General features: G+C 36.5%; 1 protein-coding gene and 1 long non-coding RNA gene across 4 annotated transcripts in view; one reads left to right on the top strand and one right to left on the bottom strand.

Moving 5' to 3' along the window:
* LOC144288960 (uncharacterized) overlaps positions 1-9,997 on the bottom strand; it is a 284,720-nt gene extending 274,723 nt beyond the window's left edge. The window contains exon 1 of one of the 3 annotated variants that reach the window (XR_013357021.1): positions 9,579-9,993. The gene's annotated coding sequence lies outside the window, so the exon portion shown is untranslated. Of the gene's footprint in view, positions 1-9,578 lie in introns of all 3 variants that reach the window. The other 2 variants (XR_013357020.1, XM_077857054.1) reach the window with 2 other exon arrangements.
* The window catches only part of LOC144288962 (uncharacterized), a 37,182-nt gene continuing 20,285 nt past the window's right edge, over positions 9,834-26,730 (top strand). Inside the window, exon 1 of the long non-coding RNA XR_013357023.1 lies at positions 9,834-10,455. This is a non-coding gene — a long non-coding RNA (uncharacterized LOC144288962). The remainder of the gene's footprint in view (positions 10,456-26,730) is intronic.

The raw sequence follows: 26,730 nt of genomic DNA, 5'->3' as shown, positions 1-26,730 counted from the left end.
ATAGCTTGCTACAGCAAAGCATTTTTTCACATCCTCACAGCAGTATGATGTCAAGTTTTGCAAATTCCCATTATATGACCCTGATCTCAAAGTCAGGTCCTTGAGAATGAAAAAAAAAATGTAGAAAAGTCAAATTTTTACAACACATCTGCCTTAAACAGATCTAGAAGGAAAAGTAGCTATACCCTGAGTTGAGGTCTTTAGGAAATGTCCTGATCCTTGGGACATGATAGAGATCTTTGGATGTTGTCCCCTGTAATCTTATCTATGTTGTCTTCCATGTTCTGTTTTTTGTTTTGTTTTGTTTTGTTTTTGTTTTATTTAGTATTAACTGTTTGAAATATGGGGATCAGTACAAGCAGTTCACATAGTTTCACAAAGCAAAACTAGTTGCTGGAATTTTTCTTAATTATTTAACTTGTTAGTTGGTTCTATGATCCTCTTGCAGAAAGTTGTAAGGAAATCTTATTACTTCAGGAACTATGCACATATTTGATATGTATGGATGTGGATTTAATGAGACTTCACCTCTGTTTATGTTGTGATTCTCTCCCTTGTACACTACCCTGCCTCTCCCATTCATTACTTTACTACGGACAAACATGCACACACAGTTACATTAGAACAAATCATTTCTACAAAGACATCACAAGAGTTTGACATCAACATAATTCTACTATATTTTACTTCTAATGAGTGGATTGTGGTGGAGAGAGGAAACAGAACTATCCTTAAAACTTTGAACCACAGATGTTTCTTCTACTCCCATACTGAAGATTGAGAGCCATATATATATACATAGCCAATAAAGATTTGGATGTGGAAAATTATAGCCTAGCAAACTCTTTAGGCTGTACTCTGTTTATGTATATATATTTACTTCCTGTAATATCTTGACCATCTACAGAATGTTTTCTGTGTCCTTAATCTTCAGACCCAATTTTGGTATTTGTACATTATCAATACATATGCATTTTTTTATTTAGGCTTGGAAACTTTCATTTATATGTATTATCTAAAGAGAGATTGACCTAAATGCTCTTCAACTCTAATAACCAGTGTGTCTCCCCAAGTAGATATAAGCAACATTTTAAAAGTCTCCCCTTTGTCTTACAGGAGCAGATGAAGATCTGGTAGCTGAATAATAAAATTTAAATAATCTCGGTGGAGGCACCATTTTGTTATATACCAGTTCGTGTTTTAATTGAAGAAAATAGCTGACAAACTAAACTGTTGCCAAAAACATTAACAGTAAAGAGAAATCAGATTGCTCTTTGATGAAATTTTATTCAGGTATATTTTGGTTTTGTTTTTTACCTACAATATATTATTTACCTGTTTACTTCTGGAAGACATGATTAATACCCCATAAAAGTCAGATTGGAATAGTAATAACCACCACACCACAGGTTTGATGTTAACCATGCGCCAATCCATTCCTCACCCAGTTTAAATACCAATCCAAATTCCTTTTCATAACCCACAAGACACACCTAACCTGGCTCTGACATCCTTACTTCATGGAGCACACTTAGGCCTTGAAGATTTCATTTTCCCAGTCAAGGATATCCTTTCCCAAACAGGCTGAGGACAAGAGGTTAAGGTAAAAGGCTATTTTTAATCGATTTAAAGATTCATCAGCCTAATCATACCATCTGATGTAACATACCACAGTTACTGTCTATACCTATATCATGTGTTGTTTTTTCTTCATTGTCAGGAAATACTTCATAATTGCATTATTCATTTGCATTTTCACTTGTCTTTTTTGTCTGTTTTTAACCAGACTGTAAGCTCCACTGTTGTGCCCTAGAGCCTACCTTTGTATACAGCACATAGTAAGTGCTCCCTCTTCTCTGTTGAATTGATAATAAAGGGCATTGTTCTAAGCACCTTTTGCATAGAACCCTGTCTGCAGGTAAGAAAACTGAGGTACAGGGGAACACAGACATGGCTCCTATTTTGGTAGTTAATGAACAGCACAGCTGATATGGGAGGTGCCATGGGTCTCTTTGACCCAAAGCCCCTACTCCCCTGACTCTACCATAGCACCTCCAAGTACGAAGGCTTTGCAATCATAGTCCAGGGAAAGATGGTTCAGCAGGAATTATCTGCAGCTGGATTCTGAGCTCTCCTGACTCGTCAATCACTATTTTGTGCTGAAAATTCCCACTGCCATTTCAGTGTGGACCCTAATCTATATTCAGCTGTGGAAACAGGAAGGCTTTGTCTATCTTTGTCACTAGAGTTTTGAGCTGGGGTGTCTCCTGACCCCTACTGACCACCCCTGGCCTTTATGTTCTCTACTAAGGCTGAAGCAGCTCTGGGGCTAGCCAAACCCTTGGTCTGAGTCAAACCCAGGGGACAGAAGTATATGGATAGGGAGCACATACTAACTGCTATGCATGGACATCCCCTCATTTCAGCATTAACTATTGGCTTATTTACCAATCTCCAAATGGTGTTTATTCAATAAATTAGATTATCTTCTTTCTCATTTTCACAGCCTTTCCTTCCCTAATACTTAATGCATGGTCCATGGGCATCTCCAAAAGCAAATACAGCCCTGTAAATGCAACGTGACAGGGGCAGGATAGAGATCAGTTTACTAATAACACTTAATTCCATGGATTAAGGACATAATGAATAATATTTGACAATTATGTATTGAGTTTCTTTCAAGCTTACCTATATCAAAGAAAACCAGAGTTGGACAGTAATTGAAGTTGTAAAACCACATTTTATTCCAAAACTATTGTAGTACAGGGGGAAAAGACTTCAGTACAGAACTGCAGCATGGACAAGTGGTGGTTGATAGGCAAGGAGCAGGGGCGGAGCCGGGGATGGAAATTCCTAAGAGGAAACATCAGGCATAAGGGGAGATTCTGGCCAAAGCAGCTAGACAAGATTCTTGCTGGAAGAAGGCCAGGGCCATGAGATACCAAGGGTGGCAGGTGAGAAATCAGATTGCATATCAAGGCAGATCAATTATCAAGAGTGAGGGGTAATGCTAAACCAACTTAGCAGGATTCTTGCTAGACTTGTGCAAGGCAAAGACAAACTCAAGCCCAAAGGTCAAGATTGAGTTAGGGAGAGCAGAGGGGAGACTGACTCAAGTTTAGTCAAGAAAAGCGTCTGTCACTTAGCTTGTGCTCACAGCTAATAAAATTTGCTGGAGCAATATGAGGGTTTTCCTTTTCATGGTTTCCTTGATTCTGTTATGTGTTTGTTAATTTATATCAGTGAAATAAAATGTTAAGTATATTTCATATGCTTGGGCAATGTGTCCGTTATTTTAAACATGGTAAACCTAGCTCCTGGTCATTTAGGGTCTGTTGAAAATTTTAATTGCTGTAATCTAAATATTCTTAAAGAAAAATTGTTACTTTTATGCATAAGCAGCAACTGAAATCAGGCCTCCCAGGGAACATGTGTTCTGATCCCAAGTTGACAGTATTGGTATGCTTTCCTCAAGGAAATTTTATCTCTGGGAACTCCTAGTTCCTCTAATCTTTGGGCCTCTCAGGAACACAGGATGCACCCTGGCTCACCACCCTAGCCACAGGTTCTGGGGAAGAGAGCTGGGATATGTATTCCTTCTCTCTCAGAAGTTCCTAAAGCTGCTTTATTTGAGTTCCTGCTTCTCAAATCTCAGCATACATAGGAGAAAGAATCCTTTACCAACACTCACAATAGAGAATCCCAATACTTCCTTCTTCCCATGATCATGGGTCGCTACTAAACTGATAATTTTCACAAGCAATGAAACCACACTAGGAGACTTTCAATGGCAAAGATACTCAGTGCTCTAAAGTGAGAATGGCAAATCTCTTTAAAATAGTTCTGTATTTTATAAAATAAAGCTTATGTTGAATGTAGAAGTAAGTTTTAAAGAAGTCCTATGATAATTTCTTTGTAGGGAAAAAAACCCACTCAGCTTAAAGAAAACAGCAATCTACTAATTTTTATATTCAACAGAAGTTGAATATCTTTTTTCTTAATTATAAGCTGATGCCGAAAGTTATCTAAAAGGCAAAAAGCTAAATACAAAATCTTATTAAAGAAAGCTACCTCCTAATATAAAAAGAGCCCACATAAAAAATTCAAGCCTATTTCCTAGATCAATATCCAAGTCCCCTTATTTCACATATACCACCAACTGGAGTGTAACAAAAAGCCCATCTTGAATTTTGAATCCATATCTACTCTAATGCCTGACAATTACAAATGGGTTCATAGCACATCATATCTAAAACAGTAATAAATGGTCCCAACTTCTTATTGTTACCTTAGAGAAATTGATAAAAAGAAAAAAAAAGTGAATTTCCTTTTAGAGTGAGCCAAAGATGAATTTTCAGTGAAGTTCTTCTCGTAGCTAACATTTTTCATATTCTGAGGAAATTTTAATCCTATTAAATATATAGTTTCTAAATACAAGTAAATATTCGATTTTTTATTTTTTGCATATTTTTTATTGTAGTTCAATTTTCCATGCCCATCACCCAGTCACCCCATCCCCAGGCCCACCTTTCCTTCCACTACCCCTTATTCATTTCCCAGAGTTAGGAGTCTCTCATGTTTTATCACCCTCTCTGACTTTTCCAACTCATTTTCCCTCCTTTCCCCTATAATCCCTTTCACTATTTTTTATATTTCCCATACGAGTTAAACCATATAAGGATTGTCCTTCTCCAATTGACTGACTTCAGTCAGCATAATACCCTCCAGTTCCATCCACGTTGAAGCAAATGATGAGTACTCGTCATTTCTAAAGGCTGAATAATATTCCATTGTATATACAGACCACATCTTCTTTATCCATTCATCTTTTGATGGATACCGAGGCTCCTTCAACAGTTTGGCTATTGTGGACATTGCTGCTATAAACATTGGGGTGCAGGTGTCTCAGCTTTTCACTACATCTTATCTTTGGGGTAAATCCCCAGCAGTGCAATTGCTGGGTTGTAGGGTAGCTCTATTTTTAACTCTTTGCAGAACCCCCAAATAGTTTTCCAGAGTGGCTGTACCAGGTCACATTCTCACCAACAGTGCAGAAGGGTTCCCTTTCTCCACATCCTTTCCAACATTTGTTAATTCATAATTAGATTGTTTCTTTGCTGTTGAGTTTAATAAGTTTTTTATGGATCTTGGATACTAGCCCTTTATCTGTCATAAGCAAATATCTTCTCCCATTCTGTAGGTTGTCTCATTTTTATGACTTTTTTTTCTGTGTAGAAGCTTTTTAACTTGATTAAGTGCCAATAGTTCATTTTTGCTTTTGTTTCCCTTGCCTTAAAGATGTTCAGGAATGTTCCCTCTATCCCTGCACTCTGAAGAGTTTTGATCAGGAATGGATGCTGTATTTTGTCAAATGCTTTCTCTGCATTTATTGAGAGGATCATATGGTTCTTGTTTTTTCTCTTGTTGATGTGATCTATCACGTTGCTTGTTTTATGAGTGTTGAACCAACCTTGCATCCCGGGGATAAATCCCACTTGTCATGGTGAATAATCTTCTTGATGTACTGTTAGATCCTATTGGCTAGAATCTTGTTGAGAATTTTTGCATCTGTATTCATCAGGGATATTGGTCTATAATTCTCTTTTTTGGTGGGGTCTTTGGTTTTGGAAGTAAGGTGATGCTGGCCTCATAAAACAAGTTTGGAAGTACTCCATCCCTTTCTATCTTTTGCAACAGCTTTAGTAGAATAGATGTTCTTTCTTCTTTAAACGTCTGATAGAATTCCCCTGGGAAGCCATCTGGTCCTAGACTTTTGTGTCTTGGGAGGGTTTTGATGACTGCTTCAATTTCCTCCCTGGTTATTGGCCTGTTCAGGTTTTCTATTTCTTCCTGTTCCAGTTTTGGTAATTCGTGGTTTTCCAGAAATGCATCCATTTCTTCTAGATTGCCTAAGTTATTGGCATATAGCTGCTCATAATACATTTTTAAAATAGTTTGTATTTCCTTGGTATTGGTGGTGATCTCTCCTTTTTCATTCATGATTTTATTAATTTGAGTCCTTTCTCTTTTTAATAACCCTGGCTAATTGGTTTATCTATTTTATTAATTCTTTCAAAGAGCCAACTCCTGGTTTTGTTGATCTGTCTACAGTTCTTCTGGTCTCTATTTCACTGAGTTCTGCTAGAATCTTTATTATCTCTCTTCTTCTGCTTGGTGTAGGTTTTATTTGCTGTTCTTTCTCCTGTTTCTATAGGTGTGAGGTTAGCTTGTGTATTTGAGTTTTTTCCAATTTTTTCAGGGATGCTTGTATTGTGATGTATTTCCCTGTTGGGACAGTTTTTGCTGTATCCCAAAGATTTTGAACAGTTGTATCTTCATTTTCATTAGTTTCCATAAATCTTTTTAATTCTTCTCTAGTTTCCTGGTTGACCCATTCATCTTTAAGTACGATGCTGTTTAACCCTCACTTGTTTGAGTTTCTTCCAAATTTCTTCCTGTGATTAAGTTATAGTTTCAAAGAATTGTGGTCTGAAAATATGCAGGTGACAATCCCAATCTTTTGGTACAGGTTGAGACCTGATTTGTGCCCCCGTATGTGGTCTATTCTGGAGAAAGTTCCATGTGCACTTGAGAAGAATGTGTATTCTGTTGCATTCGGATGGAAAGTTCTGCCTATATCTGTGAAATCCATCTGGTCCAGCGTATCATTTAATGCCCCTTTTTCTTTGGTGATGTTGTGCTTAGAAAATCTGTCATTTGCAGAAAGTGCCATGTTGAAGTCTCCTACTATTAGTGTGTTGTTAATAATATGTCTTTACTTTGGTTATTAATTGATTGATATACTTGGCCACTCCCACAGTAGAGGCATAAATATGACTGTTAGGTTTTCTTGTTAGATAGACCCTTTAGGTATGATATACTATCCCCCTTCATCACTTACTACAGTCTTTGGGATAAACTTTAATTTATCTGATATGAGGATTGCTATCCCAGCTTTCTGAGGACAATTTGAATGGTAAATGGTTCTCCAACCTTTCATTTTCAGGCTGGAGGTATCCTTAGGTCTAAAATGAGTCTCTTGTAGACACCAAATAGATGAGTCTTGCTTTTTTATCCAGTCCAAAATCCTGCGTCTTTTGATGGGATCATTTAGCCCATTCACGTTCAGAGTAACTATTGAAAGATATGAATTTAGTGTCATTGTATTACCTATTCATTCCCTGTTTTCGCAGATTATTTTTGGGGGCTTCCTCTTTCTTTTACAGGGTCCCCTAATATTCCTTGCAGAGCTGGTTTGGTGGTCACATATTCTTTCAGTTTCTGCCTATCTTGGAAGCTCTTTATCTCTCCTTCTATTCTGAATGAGAGCCTTTCTGGATAGAGTATTCTTGGCTGTGTGTTCTTCTCATTTAGTACCCTGAATTATCCTGCCAGCCCTTTCTGGCCTGCCAGGTCTCTGTGGAGAGGTCTGCTGTTAATCTAATATTTTTCCCCATATAAGTTAGGCATCTCTTGTCTCTTGCTGCTTTAAAGATTTTCTCTTTGGTATTTGCAAGTTTCACTCTTAAATGTCGAGGTGTTGAACAGTTTTCATTGGTTTTGGGGGGACCCCTCTATCCCCTGGATCTGAATGCCTGTTTGCCTCCCCAAATTAGGGAAGTTCTCAGCTATGATTTGTTCAAATATGCTTTCAGGCCCTCTGTCCCTCCTGGGACTTTCTGGAACTCCAATTATACACAGATTCTTCCTTCTGAGGCTATCATTTATTTCCCTTAACCCTTCCCCATGGTCTTTTAATTGTTTTTCTCTATTTTCTTCAGCTTCCTTCCTTGCCATAAACTTATCTTCTATGTCGCTCACTCTTTCTTCCACCTCATTAACCCTCATCGTTAGGACCTCCAGTTTGGATTACACATCATTTCATTGATTTTTAATTTCAGCCTGATTAGATTTAAATTCTGCAGTCATGAAGTCTCTTGAATACTTTATGCACTTTTTCCAGAGCCACCAGTAGCTTTATAATTGCTTCTGAATTGGCTTTCTGCATCAAATTGTAATCCATATTCTGTAACTCTCTGGCAGAGAATACTGTTTCTGATTCTTTCTTTTGTTGTGAGTTCTTCCTTCTAGTCATTTTGCTCAGTGCAGAGTGGCTGTATGAATGGGCTGAGTCAAGAAGTCAAGAATATCAACCACAACCTACATAAATTTCACCCTAGATGATTCTGACAAGGTCAGAGATCAGAAAATGAAAACAAAGATCAGAAAAAAATAAAACAAAAGGACTATTAAAGTGGAAAACAAATTTAAATTTTTTTTAATTTTTATTTATTTATGATAGTCACACAGAGAGAGAGAGGCAGAGACACAGGCAGAGGGAGAAGCAGGCTCCATGCACCTGGAGCCCGACGTGGGATTCGATCCAGGGTCTCCCGGATCGCGCCCTGGGCCAAAGGCAGGCGCCAAACCGCTGTGCCACCCAGGGATCCCGGAAAACAAATTTTAAAACAAAGTAGTAAAAAATAAAAGGCCAGAATCCCAAAGAAGAACAAAAAGGAAAAAGGAAAAAGAGAAAAAAGCAAAATAAAGAGGAAAAAAAGTAAAAAAAAAGAAAAGAAAAGAAAGAAAAAAATGGGGAAGACTGGGAGATGGTGGTGGTAATGAAGTTGTAGTGGAGGGAGAATGTAGTCTACCCGAGGGGTCCTAGAGGGTGATCCTCTTGGTTCTGAGTGTAGTAAGTTCTGTTGTTAGAAGATGCTCAGTCCAAATTTATATAAACCAGCAATACTTGTAGCAAGCCCCACCACCAAACATAAACGATATAAAAGAGGGGGGCAGAATGGGAATGGAGAGAGAATATAATCTCACAGAATGAACCAGCATGGTGTCCACTTGGTTCTGGGTACATGCTGGTCATGTTTTAGAAGGCATTAACTTCCGCCATTGTAGAACAAAATGAGGCAGAGAAACACAACAAAAAAATATATCTCATATATCTCCCAAAATTGAATTGAGTATGTTGAGGGGAATCTAGAAGTGGATTAGAATATATCTAATATATCTTAGAATATCTAAGACCTATAATTGTAGAAATATGAAAGTCAAAAAGGAAGAAACTTAAAAATAAAGAGGTGGTAAAATATTGTAGTTAAGGTGGGAAAGGGGAAAAAGTATTGGAAATTTTTAGTCTGATATAAAAACAAGTTGTACTGGAAAAGGGGGGAGGGGGGAAGGAGGGGTACTCTCTAGTTCTATATACTGTAAACTCCTCAACTTCCCCTGGAGCTTTCCGGTGCTGCTGGGTCAAGAACTTGCTCTTCCCTTGTCCTTCCAGTCTTCTGGGGGGGTGGGGTGGGGCACTGCTGTTCTGACTCTCAGATGTGTGCACCTACGAAAGCTACCCCGCCCCCTGCCAGGTGCCAGGCTCAGTTGGAGCTGTTTACCCCGTGAGGCCTCTGTCCCCTGCCCCCCCCCCCCCCCCAGCACACAATGACACAAGGAGAAATGACAACACTGGTGGTGGCCAGTTCCCCAGCCCTGGAGTCAGCTCCCCCAGTAACTACCACAGTCTCCCAGTCCGCACTGGCCTGGATGCTCCTGGGGGCGGGGGTACTGACCTGCACAGCTCCGGGTTGAAGGTGGCAGGAGAGTCCTTACTGTGCTGGGCCTTCCCCGCCTCCACCTGTGGGGGGCGGGGGGAGGTGCGGAGCGCAGGATCCCAGCTGTGTCCCCTGGTGCCCTGGGATCCGGGGCTTGCGCAGCTGGAATCCCGCTCCCAGGCCGCAGCTCCCGAAGGCAGCAGGGCGCAGCTGCAGCCCCCTCCCCCCGAAGCCACCACCTGACCAACGGGCTTCTCCCGAGGCCCCCCGAGGTGGATTCCAACCTTTTACAGAGAGTGGCCTGGTGTGTGCGGTGTGTGCGGCGCTCTCCCCTGGGGGCACCTCCTCTGTTAGTGACCCCGGGAGGCTGGAGGCTCCACTGCCCCTACTGGGATCCTGCCCGAGCTCCCTGCTGAGGGCCTTCCCTCCAGGAAGGATCTGGGCGGATATTTAAAGTTCCCGTTTCTCTGGGTGGGGCCTTCCTGTCCTCGAGGCTCCCACCCCCACCATAGCCCACTTCCTTGGGGCCCCTCCCCCACTGGATTCTTTTGTATTTTATTTTTTTCTGCCTTCCTACCTTGCTAGAAGGGAAAACCCTTCTCTCTGTAGCGTTCTAGCTGTTCTCTCTTTAAATCTCAGGTCAAATTCATAGGTGGTCAGGCTGTTATTTATTTTTTTTTTCTTAATTTTTAAAATTTACTTATTCATGATGGGGGAGAGAGAGAGAGAGAGAGAGAGAGGCAGAGACACAGGAGGAAGGAGAAGCAGGCTCCATGCCGGGAACCCAACCTGGGACTCAATCCCAGGACTCCAGGACCCCGCCCTGGGCCAAAGGCAGGTGCTAAACCACCGAGCCACCCAGGGATCCCCTCAGGCTGGTTTTAAAGTCATCTAGGTGAGTTGGTGGGGCCGGGGAGGTGAGGCCCCTGCTCCTCCACTGTCTTGCCGGGCTCTCCAATACCGGGCTCTCCAATATTCTATTTTTTAGACCTCCAAAAAAATAAGATAAAATCAGACAAATAATGATCTAAAATCTTAAATATTTCTTCTATAAGGAAGTGAAGAAAATTATTGAAGTCAGAGAGAAAAATACTGTATTTGACTTTCCTAGATTTTTTACCAATGAGTTATCTTACTTGGCAAGTTGAGCTAACTTATGGGTATCTCTCTAGAATAATCTCCCAGTGTTTCAGTTACATGCTACTGAAAAAGTGGAAAAATAACCTTAATGCTTCTCAGAGTTTAATAGTTTGAAATTAGACTTCAGAACATCAATTAACATGCCACTCCATAAGGCTGGTTTCTGGGTAGCTGATAATTTCATACTATGAAGGCCGTGCTGATTCCTACTAATCTCATGAACCTTTCAAGCTTTTGAAAACTCTCTCCCAAGGCTATATTTTGAAAAGGAAATGGGAAATAGCTTCTGAAATATTTAAAAGACACAGAGATTCAGTGCAGACCACTTGCTGAAAAGGTAGGTTATGGCAAATCCACTACAGGTTCCTCTCAGCTATAATGTGGTCAAAAGCATGTATTTGTCAAAGTCCCAGTGTCAAAGTCCCACTAATCAGTGAGCTCCTGGACTGTGCATTCAACATACATCCCCATCCAAGACACAATTAATCACTGCAGATATTTAGTATTCATGATTAATATTTACATAACAACACACTATATGGCAAGCACCATTTTAAATCTTTAATTTATATTCTCATAACAACTCTATCAGATAAGACTACTATTAAACCCATCTTGTACTTGCGTAGGCTACAGCACTGAGAGGTTAAGTAACTTGCTTAAATTCACACAGCTAACAGGTAGCAGATTTTTAACTAGGCAATCTAGGTCTAAGGCCCATGGTCTTAACCAGTATATCAGCATAGAGCATCCTTCATTATCTGGCCTTTCCAACTCTTGTTCTCCACCACTGAATCCATATGCACCTTCTAGTAACAAATCCTCTGTCCCTGGCTTGCCCTTTTCATTTTGTCTAATTTACACTTGAGAATCCTCCTGTTGAGAATCTGTTATGGCAAAGGTGATCATACCTCCTATTTGTCCAGAATATTTGGAGTTTATGCCTGTTGTACTGGCATAATAATTAATAGCACACATTCCCCTCGCCCCATTAAATCTTAAGTGTCCCAAGGTGATGATAAATTATATGACCATCCTAGTCATGAGTGACTTGAAAGCTCTATTAAGATGGTTTATCTAGAAACTGCCATCAGGCTGCATGCTTTAAAATTGAGGCTGCAAACCACTACCCACTGCCAAGGTTCTGCAATACAGCCAGCAATGCCCTTGAGAATGGTCATATAATAGATTGTTATTCCTCCTGTCTATGAAAATGAGGTCATAAGTCAGGAGAGGACAGTGTGGAATATAGCATGTTATTCAATCCACCTTACACCTAAAAAGCTAAAATTGGATCAAGTTTATACACACATACACACACACACACACACACACACACACATACAAGCTGCAGGAATAGGAGGAAAAGGATGGTATTCTCATAACATTCAAAGCTTAGACTCCCACGGAAACCTACTAGAATTAATAAACAAGGTTAGCAGAGTTGAAGGACACAAGATCAGTACACAAAAATTAATCACATTTTGATACACTAGCAATGAACAATCTAAAAATCAAGAAATAGTTATATTTACAATAGCTTTGAAAAGAATAAAATACTCAAGAATAAATTTAACCAAGGAAGTACAAGACTTTTACACTGAAAACTACACAATATTATTGAAAAAAATCAAAGAAATGTAGATACATTTATTTGGTGCTCATGGATTGGAAGACTTAATATTGTTATTTTTGGCAAGACTCCCCAAGTTGATTTACAAATTCAATTTAATCCCTATCAAAATATCTTTTTGCAGAAATTGAAAGCTTATCTAAAATTTATATTGAGTTGGAAGGAACCAAGAATAGACAAAACAATGTGTGTGGGAGGAGGGGAAGAACACATTTGGAGGACTCACACTTCCCCAATTTTAAAACTTCCTACAAAGCTATCAATACAGTATGATACTTGCTTAAAGATAGACATTTAGGTAAGTGGAATAGAAATGAGAGTCCAAAATTAAACCTTTATATTTATGATCAATTGATTTTTTACAAAAGCCAGCACAATTCAATAGGGAAAGAGTAGTCTTTTTAACAAAGGGTATGGGGACAACTGGAAATCCATACACAAAAGAATGAAGCTAGACCCCTTCCTCACACCATAAACAAAAATAAACTCCAAATATAGACTGTTACCTGTAAGATCTACAACTATGAAGCTCATAGGCAAACCTGAGGTAAATCTTCATTGCCTTGGATTTGTTACTGGTTTCTTTCCTTTTCTTTTTCTTTTTTTTTTTTTTTTTATTCATGAGAGACACACAGAGAGAGAGAGAGAGGCAGAGACATAGGTAGAGGGAGAAGCAGCCTTCTTGTGGGGAGCCTGATGCAGGACTCAATCCCAGGACCCCAGGATCATGTCCTGAGCCAAATGCAGATGCTCAACTACTAAGCCACCCAGGTGCCGTTACTGGTTTCTTAGGTATCATATCAAAATCACAAGCAACAAAAGAAAAAAAATGGATAAACTGTACTTCATCAAAACTAAAATATTTTGTGCTTCAAAGAACACCATCAAGAAAGTGAAAAGAAGACCCACAGAATGGAATAAAACATTCACAAAGCATGTCTATGAGAAGGGACTGGTACCCAGAACATATAACATATAACATTAATTCAACAAAAAGAAAAATAGCCACATAAAAATGGGCAAAGGATCTAAATAGGGAATTTTTCCAAAGATGATATATAAATGTCCAATAAACACATGAAAAAATGCTCAGCATCATTGGTCATTTCCAAAATGCAAATCAAAATCATAAGATATCAACAATAATAAGCAACAAGAATAGAGAGAAATTAGAACCCTCACACACTATTGGTAGGAATGTAAAATGGTCCAACCACTTTGGGAAATATTTTGGCAGTTCTAAAACAGAATTACCATATATCCAGCAATTCAGTGTATAAGTTTATGCCTCAGAGAACTGAAAATATAAGTCTAAAAAACAAACTTGTACATGAATGTTTATAGCAGCATTATTCATGACAGCCCCATTGTGGAAATAACCCAAATGCCCATTAATTGATGGATGCAAAATGTGTTACATCTCAAGAATGAAATATCATTTGGCCATAACAAGAAATGAAATACTGATACATGCTGAATATGAGTGGAGCCTTGAAAATATCATGTTAAGTGAAAAAAGACACAAAGTGTCCTTTATTATATGATTTCATTTATACGAAATTTCAGAATAGGCCAAAAAAAAAAAAAAAAGATCACAGAAACAGGAGACAGATTAGTAGCTATCAAGGACTAGGAGGAGGGAGAAATAGAAAGTGTCTATAATGATTTGTAGGCTTCTTTTTGGGGTAATGAAAATGTTCTAGAATCAGATAGTAGCCATAGTTGTACATATATACTAAATGGCATGGAATTGTACACATCAAAAAATAAATTTAAAAGATTAAATTAAACTATACCTCCATAGCAAGCTATCACTTAAGATCCAGGAAGACCAATTTAAAAAACAGATAACATTGGGTTTGACTTTGTTGAGCATTTTTGTGTGCCCCATAATAACTCTGGAAGAGATCATTTTTCCTAAGCCCTAAGTATGGTAAAGAGAATAAATGGTTCATGCAGAAAAATGGATCCCAGGGGCTTTAGGGTCTACTATCATGAAAAGAAGGTTCAACTATCTGAACTGGAAGCGTCTTCCCCTACTTTGAATGCTAGGATCAGCAGACCACTCTTCTTTGCTGATCCTTCAGGAATACCATGTTTGCTTCTTTATTCTGAAAACTACTCAGTCAGGATGCTATTCTTTTATTGCTTTAAGAGAACCATTTTTATTATAATCTAAAATGTTATTGGATCACTGATTTCAGTAATAACCTGAATATTAAAGAGAAATAGATAGAAATCTAGAAGTACAAAATAGTGTTTCTTTAATTACAGTTTTGGCTACGAAAACATTTCCATTTTTTTTTAACACAACCCCTAGCTTAATATACTTTTGGTGGATGAGTCCCACAACCAAATTATTTACCTATTCATCATCAGTTTTTATACACACATAAACACACACACACACACACACACACACTTAAATTCATAGAACTTATACATTAGAGGCACAAAAAGGAACACAGTTTGAAAAAAATCTCTTTCCCATTCCTTTTCTTCAGATACTTAGTTTCTCACACTGGAGGCAAAAATTTTTAGGTAATTGCTTGAAAGCAAAATTATTTTTCAACTTCAGTCTAGCATTAGGAAATCTAAATACATGAAATATCTGTGAAAGTTTTATTTATTTATTTATTTTTAAGATTTTTATTTATTTATTCATGAGAAACAGAGAGACAGAGAGGTAGAGACACAGCCAGAGGGAGAAGCAGGCCCCATGCAAGAAGCCCGATGCGAGACTCGATCCCGGGTCTCCAGGATCATGCCCTAGGCCAAAGGCGGCACTAAACCAACCGCTGAGCCATTCAGGCTTCCCTGAAAGAAGTTTTATAAAGAAGAAATGACTGATAGGAAAGATTTATTTTTTTTCCTCACTTATCTTAAAGGTCTATGATTTGTGCAGGTAGCAGAATCATTAAAAAGCTGTTAACATTTCTGTAGCCAAATGGATCATGGTCCTGGTAAAACAGGCCAGGCCCTATAATTTTATAAATAATGGTGCTTTGGGCTGTGAAACTAAAGGCATTGAGATGTTCTGCTTCATCTTCAGGTTTACTTCAAAAAGATTTATTAAACTTCAAAGAGTTTCTTTTGTTAGTTTCATAAAATGAGAAAAGCTCTTTCATATTCCAGATTGGCTAACTATAAAGATGAAGAGCACTTCTAAACCATGTTGATACACTAGTCTAGATTCTATTTTGAGACTGACAAGAATATCCAAACACTTATTTATAAACACCCCCTAGAAATCATTGCCAGTCAGGCAATGATTAGTGGAATAATCAGGTCTTAGGTCTACTACAAAATTTTAACATAAAACACAGCTACCATTCATTTAATCTTCTAAACCCTAGGAAAATTATCCATTTAAAACATTCTTAAAGTTATAGTTTGATAAAATTTAGAAAAATTTTTCTACTCAGAATTTTAGAATGATCAACTTTCCAATTTCTACTCTAAAGAGTTCTCATGTGAATAGATACAATATACGTTTCCATCCCATTTTAAATGAGAAGAATGTCATTTCCAATTATACCATGGTTTATGAAAATTAACTTAGCAAAAATTAAATTTCTCAAAGTTACTGCATGGTACCTCTCTAATAAGACTGTAGTCCCCATATTTCTCCAGAAGATAAAGAAATTCCACACATCACTCAGTGACATCCTTCACACTAGAGTGGGCATCAATGAATCCAGAAAACTGAACACACCGATCACAAAACTAATCATTTTTGGAGAATCTACAATGTTATTTAAATCACTTGTATTGTGTTAGAGATATCACATCCAAAACCACTAGTCCAGACCAGAAGCCAAAGAAGTCCTGAAACCATATAGGTCAAGGGACCCTAGCAAGCAGTTCATTTTATGTACAAGTGTAAGTCAAGGAAAGTTGGGTGATTTATTCAAAATAAAGAAATTGCTATGTGGCTAATCCAGATTATTTAAAGAGATACATAAAGTGAAGTCAACAAAGCAGCCCAATAAACTCTAGGTTTTCAATGATGTGGTATATATATACTAAGAGCTGTGATTATTTTGATCCTACCTTGTCACAAAACTGGGTCTTCTTCAATTCTTAATGAAAATATACATGCTTTCAAAACATACTTTAGTATGGTAAATATCATATTTAGTATCAGAGGAAAACTCTTCAATTCCCCTTTTAGACTTCACTCATCTTGGAATAATTCCTGGTATACAATAGACACAATAAAATTAATTGAATGAAGAGATGCAGCCTTTTAAAAAATTAAATCTTCCTAATTCTTATTATTAGCTATTTTCACTTGCTCAAATAGAATGCAAGAAATCCCATGCAAGTTTTTTTTGTTAGTTTAATGTGGGAAGATTATCACAACAGAACAAATCTCTATTTTTAGGCTATTCTAAGACCACAGTGTTAAAAAAATAAATAAAAAACTACAGGATTTGAAACCTAATATAAATGTGCCACAGGGGACCAGCAATAGGGAAGAGGAAAAAAAAAAAAAAAACTTTTAAGTGTGATCAATAGCAAAAATTATTAAGTTTGCATTCACAAAACACATAATGGCCCAAAGTTACATTTTCTTTTTACTTCCAAGGATGCCATGCTGTGGAAAACAGTTTAGGCTTTGAATTTAGTCCACTATCTGTATTCTTTCTAATATCAGGCTGTGATGTATACAGAGCTTCCAACAAATAAATGATATTTTTTTAAGAGCAGGATATTTCTTCACTGAAATCATAGTATTTTTGCTAAACAATATGATGGATGTGTGAAAAGATTTGATAATAAAAAGCTACCTAGCAGTAGGTTATACACCTCCCCTACTAAAGTCTAACTTAATATGGTGGCTTCTAAACTTCATGATCTCGTGACCCCTGAGTAGTCATATAAATTTTCCTACTATTTCAAAAATGTCCTTTATGAGTATGGAAAGATAGAAAAACAGAGAAAGAAAAACAGAGACTTAAAGAAAGTATTTGTGACTAAACCTGTCCAATTACCAAAATTATATGGTCTCCAATATATTTTGACAAGGATACTAATGTATAGGCATAGCAGATCATGGAATATTTATCACTAAAATAATAAAGTGACATAAATTCTATAGATATTTCCAGCATGAGTCACTGGACTCATCAGATAGCTCTCTGAGAACAAGCTGGTCCTCCTATTTTCCAGAACAAAGTTCTGGAGGTTTCTCTGAAAGGCCAATTATGTTTCCATAGTATATGTTGGAGGCAAGACTCCAAAGAAATGAAACATGTTTAATCAACATTAAGTTGATAGTCACTGTGTTTCAAGTTATTTTCAAATGCTACAGTTCTGCCTCTCAGTAAGCAGTATAAGAAGGACATTAAGTATTAGGAATATAAATCTGGAACGTGCCAGCAAAAAATAAATCATTTCAGATCTCAAGAAGCGAAATATTCGGGGTTTTATTCCTTTCTATTTAATTGGTTCATAACTTTAAAATCTCAGGACTAGTTAGGATCAATTATCATTACATTAACTTTTAGGGATTGAATTTCCTTTTTTGAAAATATGTTTGCCTTATCTAATAGTTTGCACAAGTGTATTTTTTAATAATATTGAAAGTCTTGCCTAATTATTTTATAAGAAATTAAATTTCCTTAAATTTACCTAAAACTGACTATACAGTTGAGGAAACACAAGAAGATTTATTATTTATAATAATTCTCAGTTTGACAATGTACTAGTATTTTTTTAATTTTGAGAATATTTTTATTTTTTTATTTGAGAATGTTTTATTTCAGGAAAATTATATTACAAATTAAAATATCCTTGGAGCTGACATAGAGTATTTGAAAGACCACCCAGTGCATCTTAGAAGATATAATGAAGATATAAAAGACATGTCAACTGTATCATCTGATGCTACCACCATAACCGATTACAGGAATTCTCCAGGGTTCCCAGGTTACATCCACAATGAGAAAAGTAGAAAATGACAACCACACTTTTCTGATCTCATATCACTTTTCAGAGTGTGTTAAATATTTCAATGATTCACTTGAGCATTATCCTATTTCCTTTCAAGGACATAATGTAAAATTCACTAGAAGGTCATATTATAAAAGCTATTCACAGGCCAAAGGTAAGTTTTCAAATGACCAAAGACAAGAGTTATGGTCTTGCAGTGGCAACTTCAAAAGGAGAAAAAAGAAAGATATGGCAGCTGGTTAGAGAATCCTTTTTGTTGCTGTTGCCTTAATTTGTTGTTTTACTTAAAAATTTAAAACTTACAAGTATAAATATAGCATAATGAATTCCTATGTACCTTTCTTATTGAGGTATAATTAACGTACAGTGTTATGTTGGTTTCAGGTGTACAATATAGTGATTAAACAATTCTTTACACTACTCAGTGCTCATCACAAAAAGTGTACTCTTAATCCTCTTTATCCCTTTCACCCATGCCCACCTCCCCCCACCCCCCACCCCATATCCTCTCTGGTAGCCATCACTTTGTTCTCTGTATGTAAGAGTTTGTTTTTGTGTTTGTATCTTGTTTCTTCATTTGTCTTGTTTCTTAAATTCTACATATAAGTGAAATCACGATATTTGTCTTTCTCTGACTAAATGCACTTAACATTATTCCCTCTAGGTCTGTCCATTCTGCTGCAAATGGTAAGATCTCATTCCTTTTTATGACTGAGCAATCTCTATATGCACACAGCATCACACAACCGCATCACTTAATCCATTCATCTATGGATGGACACTTGGGTTGCTTCCATACCTTGGCTATTGTAAATAATGCTGCAAAAACATAGGGGTGCTGGAAAAATTGCAGAACTATCTAAAGAAGGAAACTGAGCCAATTTCTTATGCCATATACAAAATTAAACTCAAAATGAATTAAAGACCTAAATGTGAGGCCTAAAACCATAAAACTCCTTGAAGAGAACATGGACAGTAGTTTATTTGATGTAGATCATAAAAACATTTTCCTAGATATGTCTCCTCAAGCAAGGGAAATAAAAGTCAAATCAAACTAATTGGACTACAACAAACTAAAGGGTTTTTTACAATGAAGGAAACCATCAACAAAAAGATAAAGCAACTGGGATGCCTGGGTGGCTCAGCAGTTGAGCACTTGCCCTTGACCCAGGGCATGATCCTGGAGTCCCAGAATCGAGTCCCACATGGGGCTCCCTATAAGGAGCCTGCTTCTCTCTCTGCCTGTGTCTCTGCCTCTCTCTCTGAGTCTCTCATAGATAAATAAAATCTTTTTTAAAAAAAGATAAAGCCAATTAATGAATCAGAAAAGATACTCATAAATGGTATATCCAACAAAAGGCTAATATCCAAACTATATAAAGAGCTTATACCACTCAATACACACACACACACACACACACACACACACACAATTTGATTTTTAAAAAATGGCCAAAGGACTTGAATAGAAAATCTTTCCAAAGAAGACACACAGATGACCAACATACTATGAAAAGATGCTCAACATCATTAATCATTAGAGATATGCAAATCAAAACCACAATGAGCTATCATCTTACACCTGTTAGAACAGCTAAAATAAAAAAATAATGAGTATTGGTAATGAGTATTTATTGACATGAAGAAAAAAGGAACACTTGTGGGCTATTGGTGGAAATGCAAACTAGTACAGTCATTGAAAAATATGTGAAAATATTTTATGGACATCCATCAAAATATTAAAAATAGAATTACCATATGATCAGTAATTTCCCAAAGAAAACAAAAACACTACTTTCTGTCTCTATTTCTTGCTCTCTTTCTTTCAATCTCTCTCTGCACACGTACACATAGAGACACACACAAACATACACCCCTACAGATAAACATATATACATACATACATACATACATATATATCTATGCACATATAAATACCTGTACACACATGTATTTTTTCATTTTTCTAAACCATCTTCAAGTAGGTTATAAGCATCATGACATTTCATCCCCAAATATGTATCAAGACTTAAGAACAGTAACATTTTCATTAAAAACCATAATACCATTAACACTCTAGAAAATTAACATTAATATAGCATCATCCAGGAAGAAATCTATGCTGAAATTTCCTTATTATTTCAAAAAATCCCTTATATTTTATTTTTCTCTATCTGAAATTCAGTCAATGTGTACACCCTCTATTTGGCTACTATGTCTCCTTGGTCTCCTCGAATCTAGAACAATTCTACTTCTTCCCTTTGTTCTTGATACCATTGAGTCCTTTTGAGTTCAGATCAGTTGTTCTACAGAGGAGGTCATTTACATTATCAATTCATCAGTTAAGATTCAGGTCAAATTTTTCTAGGAAAAAGTGTAACATTGGTGATACTATATACCACTGTATCACAGCAGAAACTGTCCCTCCATAGGCAATGGAAAGGTTCATTTAAATTTTCTGTCATAAAGGTAAATTTACCCTTTGTAATCAAGGAATCATGGGAGGGGGGATTGATTTTCTATGCTTTTAAACAGATTGGGAGTTACAAAATACAAAATTTTATCCTCTTCCATTTTTATTAGCTGACATTATTTTGTAAAGAGCTTTCCACCTTGTCTCTTTCTTACTCTGTTTATAACTGTTATAATTCACTTTTTCTGTAGAATCACTAGGAGCTCATGTTTCTTTTTTTATGTATTCAATATTTTATACTCTATTACCATCATTACTCTTTTTGAAGCTCAATTATGCCAGATTTGGACTGCTTTGTACTGGCTCCTACATCCTTCTGACCTGACTGTTTGTTAACCTTTTTCATGCCCTCTGTCATAACAAGATGTTCCAGTCTTGCTTGGTCCTTTCCTTAGTCAGACATGAAATCAATCATTTTTCTAAGGAGTCCAAAATCCTTTTACTAGGGAATAGTATTTAGAAATCACTAGATTCTGGATGGTACTAGAGGGTATTATGCTAAGCAAAATAAGTTAATCAGAGAAAGACAATGATCATACAATCTCATTTGTGGAATTTAAGAGACAAAACAGAGGATTATAGAGAAAGAGAGGGAAAAATAAAACAAAATCAGAGTGGGAGGCAAACTATAAGAGACTCAATCATAGGAAACCAACTGAGGGTTGCTGAAGGGGAGAGGGGGAGGGGGTAACTGGGTGATGGACATTAAGGAGGGCATGTGATATAATGAGTGCTGGGTGTTATATAAGACTGATGAGTCACTGACTTCTACCCCTGAAACTAATAATACATTATATGTTAATTGAATTTAAATTTTAAAAATTTAAAAATTAGATAAACAAATAAATGTTTTTAAAAAAGAAATCACTAGATTCTACTACTAGTTGCTCATTGCAACTGGGTTGTCATTGCTTCTAGACACTTTTAGGAACAGAGCTAGGAGAGCACCCACATACATTTGAATTAGATGTGTGTATTCATATACATATTGTTGAATTTTATATATATATGTATATATATATATATAATTATGTGTATTTGTTGAAGTAGGTATGAGATCATATATATAAGCATTGAATAGGATTATACACACACACACACACACACACACACACACAAATATACTTAAATGTTTTCAGTACAGAATTCTTAACTTTTACCATTCCATTATTGATTCTCCTCTCACCCACAGTAAAAATCCAACAAGAGCCTACACATTTACTTTATCCTACAGTCCATACAGAATAGTATTATAAATACAATACCAATACCACTTCTAACAGCAAACATACTAAGTTTAATATTCTTTATAGTTTTGGGGTTTTGTATGAGACCTAGAACATATCCCACTAAACATACACAGCAAGAGTATTGTGTTCAATGCTTACTTGAATCATTTACTCTGGTTCTATCATCATTTTGAGTACATTTCTTTTTTGTGTATTTCTGAGGTTTTTTTAACCCATATTTTTCAGTATGTAAGTATGCTTGATTCATAATATAAAACCATATAACTAGGCATATTCAGAAAAACTTCACTTCTTTCTCTATACCTTCTACATTCTGGCCTGCCCCCACGTATCTTTACATGTAACTGTTTTCTTTAGTTTCTGGTTTAAGAATTCTGTGTTTCTCTATGCAAAAGTAAGCAGATATGTATGTATTAATTCCCCTGTTTGAAAGAAAGAAAGAAAAGAAAGAAAAAGAAAGAAAGAAAAAGAAAAAAGAAAAAAGAAAGAAAGAAGCATGTCATATACATCCTATGAACCTTGCTTTTTCAACTTATTATATCCTGGACTTCACTCCATATCAGTTCATAAACGGCATCTTCATTCCTTGTTACCACTGCATCACACCCAATTTTATGAATATAAATTTCAAATAGGAAGATGTTTAAGGTGTAGTCTATATTTTGAGGTTACAAATAATACCACAGTAAACAACACTTTGCATATTTTTTTTAATATTTGTCAAGATGGCCATTGGGGTAAATTCCTAGAGATGGAATTGCTTATCCAATGATGTGCATATACATAAATCTCACAAAGATAATATAGTTTTATTGTTTTAACCACTCCACTTTCCTCATTAATATCTTACATTAGTGTGGCATATTTGTGACAATTAATGAAGTGGTACTGATACATTATTAACTAAATTCCATGTTCATTTGTATTTCTTTAATTTTAGTTTTTAACCAATGTACAGTTTTTACTCTAGGAACCCATCAGATTTTGATTTTACTTTTTTTTTTTTTTTTCCAGAGAGAGTCAGAGAATCTTAAGCAGGCTCCATGCTGCAGAGCCCAGCTCAGGGCTTGCTCCCAGCTGGCCTCCCATGGTCCTGGTCTCCCAACTTGATCCTCCACACCTCAGCGACACAGTAGTCTGGCATATCCTGGCCCTTATGGGCACCCGAGGCCCAGAGTCTGGGGCTCGTGCCCACAGCCTGCCCATTTCTGGGAGCACGGGGGAACAGGACAGCATACTTGTTTTCTTTCAGATGCACTTTACTGCTTGCAGTGTGGTGTCTGTGCACTTCCTTCATCCCAGACTTGGTTTTATTGAACACCATGTTTTTACCATGTTTTTAAATAAAAACTGATAATGTGTCAAAAGCAAAAAAATAATAATAATAAAATTTTTAAAAATTGAGCCGAAATCAATAGTCACATAACCATCAGAGCCAACCATGCACCTCAGATTCTACATTTAGATGTCATGATTTAAATTCCTATTAGTTGTTTCCCAGACTTTCCTTTTTTAAAAAAATCTTGTTTTGTTTTTCTTTTTACTTTCAGGTCTGACTTTGTTTTTGTTTGTTTGATTGATTGATCTATTTATTTGTGAGAGAGAGAGAGAGAGACCATGAGAGTGGCGAGGGGCAGAAGGAGAAGGAGAAACAGACTCATCCCTGAGCAGGGAGCCCAACGTAGGGCTCAATCCCAGAACCCTGAGATCATGACTTGAGCCAATGGCAAACACTCAACTGACTGAGCCACCCAGGAGCCCCTCAGACTTTGTTTTTAGAAAATTTCCTTTAATTGGGAAAATTGGGATTAGGATTTGTCTGATTTTCCCTTTTCATGATTGGACCAGGATTATAGACCTTAAAGAGGAAGACCACAGAAATAAATGCATTTTCATTTCACATCACATCATATAAAGGATTACATTACCAATATGACTTCTCACTGCTGATTGTAACACTGATCACTGAAGTGTTTATCAAATTTCTCCATCCTAAAGGCACTCCACCCATTTCCTCTTCTTTTATGTTCTCATTGGAAGGAAGTTACTAAGTGTAGCCCATACTTAAGGCATGGGAAATTCACGTCCTTGAGAGTAACTACCTACAAAAACTAGCTCTTTATTTTTATTTTATACTTCAAATTATAATCCAATAACATTTTATTAATTTTGTTGTTCAGATTGTTCTACCTTTGTCCATTGAGAGCTCTTTCATTGGACTCCTATGTTCCTTCAACATACCTCCAGCATAGTATTTTCTTGAGCACTTCCTTCCTTTCTGGCTCTACAAAATACTCCAGGGTCATCTTGTATATTTATGGCTGCAACTCTAGAATTAACCATTTCTCCAAGGGCTCTGGCTTGTTTTTACTAAGAATGTTATTAGAAACCAAGATCTGGGCAGCCGGGGTGGCTCAGTGGTTTAGAGCCGTCTTCAGCCCAGGGTGTAACCCTGGAGACCCGGGATCGAGTCCCACGTCAGGCTCCCTGCATGGAGCCTGCTTCTGCCTCTGCCTGTGTCTCTGTCTCTCTCTCTCTCTCTCTCTCTCTCTGTTTCTCGTGAATAAGTAAATATAATATTAAAAAAAGAAAGAAAGAAACCAAGATCTGGGTGCTGGGTGTGTTCACTGCTACAAAGTGTCCTTTCTTTTAGGCTTTCTCAGCTTAGAAGGCAAGAAATGTGTATGTGTACACTAAACCATTTATATAATACATAGCTATACATATTTCTAAATGTATCCATCTTTATCTATTATAAGCTAAACATGAGTTCATACCAATGTCTTCAGCTCTAATCCATTACTGTATGGACCATTTTGGCCTTCTGCTCTTGCTTATCTAAGCCACCAGTGACAAATTGGATTTCCTTGATCCTTTTACTTAATTTTCAATTCTTATGTGTGTATAGTGGTTTCAGAATTGTTAACGCACATGCCTGAAATATATGACTTTATAATCTAGAGAACAGTGCTTACATCCAGCTCTTTTTTGCTTTTAGGCCTACAGACTTCACTATTTCCAAAGTTACTTAGATCAGCACCCTTTCCCCCTACCTTTGGCAGTGAGGCTGTTGCACGCATTTGTAGTTCCTTTCGATTATAGTGTCATATTCTGCTTTCCATCCTAGGATCCCTGATCTCTTAAATGAATGATTTTTAACTTGTATACGTTAACTTCTTTCTTTGCACAGTCAATTCTAATCATTTATCAATTATCTAATGTCAGCATGCAACATTACAGTGTCATGCAGCAAAGTGTCATCACCCTACAAAGAAATCCTCAGTGCTCCACCTATTTGGCTCTAGCTCTTTCCATCATCCTAGGCAATTGGCACTACTGATCTTTTCAGTGTATTTATAGTTGTGCCTACTCTATAAAGTCACAAATTGAATTGTGTACTATGTAGCCTTTTCAGACTGGCTTCTTTTACTTAGTAATATGCATTTAAAGTTCCTCCCTGTCTTTTCATTGTTTAGCAGTTCATTCATTTTTATTCTTGAATAACATTCCATTGTATGGATGTACCACAATTTGTTTACCAAGTCATATATTAAAGCACCTTGTTTGCCTCCAGTTTTAGGCAATCATTTATAAAGTTGCTATAAATGTTTGCATGTTATTTTTGTGTGGAATGTGGACTTAGTTTTCAAATCAGTTAAATATCTAGATAGGTAATTCAGACTGTGTGGTGACAGTAGGTTTAGCTTTAAAAGAAAAAAAAACAAACCTACCAGATTATCTTCCTATATAGCTGCATCATTTTGCTATCTCATCAGCAATGAGTGAGTGGTAAAGTCATTGCTCTTCCACACAACAGTCAGTATTTTTAGTTGTTCAGATTTTAGCCATTTTGGTGGGTATATAATGATATCTTATTGTTTTAATTTGCATTTTCCTTTTGACAAATGTTGCTGGGCATCTTACTATATGAATATTTGTCATTTTATTGGTAAGGTGTCTATTCAGATCTTTTCCCTACAGTCCACTCCAACAATTTTTTTTTCTCTTAAGAATTGTACTTTTAGTGTTTTACCTAAAAACTCATCACCAAACCCATGGTTATGTAGATTTTCTTTCCTATGCTTCCTAAAACTTTTATAGTTTTGAATTTTACACTAGTCTATGATGCCTTTTGAGTTCATTTTTGTGAAAGTATAAGGTCTGTGTCTAAGTACATTTTTGCATATGAATGAACAATATTTTCAATACCATATGTTGAAGACTATCTTTTCTCTTTTAAATTGCTTCCGTATTTTTGTCAAAAATTAGTTGGCTGTATTTATGTGGGTCTAATTCTGGGCTCTCTATTCTCTTCCACTGATCTATGTATCTAGACTTTTGCCAATACATCATCATAATTACTATAGTTTTTTTGAAATCTTAAAATCCAGTACTGCAAGTCCTCCAATTTTGTTCTTCTTCTTTAGTATTGTATTCTAAGTTTTTTGCCTTTCTATATATAAATTTTAAATCAGTTTCTTTATATTTACAAAATAGTTTACTGGAATTTTGACAGGGATTGTTCTGAATTCAGAAATCAAGTTGGAAAGAATATTTCAACAATATTGAGTCATACCAATACATGCATATATTCTATACCTCTATTTAAAATATTTGATTTTTAACCAACATTTTATCATTCTTGACATATAGATCCTATATATTTTCTCTTAGACTTGTATTTAAGCAGGTTTTTGAAAATGCTATCTTTTTATT

The sequence above is a fragment of the Canis aureus genome, chromosome 18 (genome assembly GCF_053574225.1).
Source record: "Canis aureus isolate CA01 chromosome 18, VMU_Caureus_v.1.0, whole genome shotgun sequence".
Classification (NCBI taxonomy): domain Eukaryota; kingdom Metazoa; phylum Chordata; class Mammalia; order Carnivora; family Canidae; genus Canis; species Canis aureus.
This window is presented reverse-complemented; position numbering and strand designations above follow the sequence as displayed.